Raw genomic sequence first — 1,632 nt, 5'->3', positions numbered from 1 at the left:
ACAGAGCAAGACTCTGTCTCAAAAAAAAAAAAAAAGAAAACCCTATCATGGATGAACCTGGAGACATTATGTTAAGTAAAATAAGCCAGGCACAGAAAGACAAATACCACATGGCCTCACTCATACGGGGAATTTTAAAAAGCTGAGGCTGGTTTGAAGGTAGTGACTTATTTTAATTGATTGTTCACAGTCAGTTACAGATAATACTCTTTGTTCTACTCTTTCCCACCTTCTCACTACTGTACTTGACTAGTCTAAAAAATAATAGTAAATAAAAATAACAAAGTTGTAAGGCCAGGCATGATGTCTCATGCCTATAATGCCAACACTTTGGGAGGCCCACGTAGGAGGATCAGTTGAGGCCAGGGGTTCCAGACCAGCCTGGGCAACAGCAAGTCCCCATCTCTACAAAAAATTTTTAAAATTAGAGGGACATGGTTCTGTGTGTCTGTAGTCCCAGCTACTTGGGAGGCTGAGGCAAGAGAACTGCTCAAGTCCAGGAGATTGAGGCTGAAGTGAGCCATGATCATGCCACTGCACTCCATACTGGGCAAGAGAGCGAGACCCTGTTTCTTTTTTAAAAAAAAAGAAAAAAAAAAGTTAAGAAACTGCTGGGCAGAGAGGGAAAGGGTTGGGGAGATGTTGGTCAAAAACTATGAAATTTCATTTAATAGGAGAAATACATTCCAGAGGTCTACTGTATATCAGGATGACCATAGTCAATAACAATATTTATATTCTTGAAGATTGCTGACAGATTTTAAGTGTTCTCACCACAAAAAAATGGTAAGTACGTGAGGTAATACATACGTTAATCAGCTTGATTTAGCCATTCCACAATGTATATATTTCAAAACATGTACATGATAAATATATACAATTTTATTAGTCAATTAAAAAATAAGACTGGGTGCAGTGGCTCATGCCCGTAATCTCAGCACTTTAGGAGGCCGAGGCAGGTGGATCACTTGAGTCCAGAAGTTCAAAACCAGCCTGGCCAACATGGGAAACCCCGTCTCTACTAAAAAAAAGTACAAAAATTAGCTGGGCATAGTGGCACGTGCCTGTAGTCCCAGCTACTCAAGAGGCTGAGGCAGGAGAATTGCTTGAACCTAGAAGGCAGAGGCTGCAGTGAGCCGAGATCATGCCAATGCACTCCAGCCTGGGCAACAGAGCAAGACTCTGTCTCAAAATAAAAATAACATAACATAACATAACATAACATAGGTTGGGCATGGGGGCTCACACTTGTAATCCCAGCACTTTGGGAGGTCAAGGTGGGTGGTCGCTTAAGGTCAAAAGTTCGAGACCAGTCTGACCAACGTGGAGAAACCTCATCTCTACTAAAAATGCAGAAATTAGCCAGACAGAGTGGTGTGAACCTGTAATCCCAGCTTCTTGGAAGGCTGAGGCAGAATTGCTTGAACCCAGGAGGTGGAGGTTGCAGTGATCCGAGATCATGACACTGCACTCCAGCCTAGGCTACAAAGTGAGACTCTGTCTTAAAAAAAAATAAAAATAAATAAAAATTGTGGACCTGAAAAAAAAAGAAACTGATAAAATGGAACAAAATGTATGAAGCAGGCCAGGCGCGGTGGCTCAAGCCTGTAATCCCAGCACTTTGGGAGGCCG

The 1,632-nt window shown here is 42.1% G+C and overlaps 1 protein-coding gene across 1 annotated transcript in view; it reads right to left on the bottom strand.

Moving 5' to 3' along the window:
* WDR76 (WD repeat domain 76) overlaps positions 1-1,632 on the bottom strand; it is a 45,107-nt gene that overhangs the window by 4,526 nt on the left and 38,949 nt on the right. The gene's annotated exons all lie outside the window — the stretch shown is intronic.

This window comes from Colobus angolensis, unplaced genomic scaffold, assembly GCF_000951035.1.
Source record: "Colobus angolensis palliatus isolate OR3802 unplaced genomic scaffold, Cang.pa_1.0 Scaffold199, whole genome shotgun sequence".
Lineage (NCBI taxonomy): Eukaryota > Metazoa > Chordata > Mammalia > Primates > Cercopithecidae > Colobus > Colobus angolensis.
The sequence above is the reverse complement of the archived record's forward strand: the minus strand, read 5'-3'. Positions and strand labels throughout refer to the sequence as shown.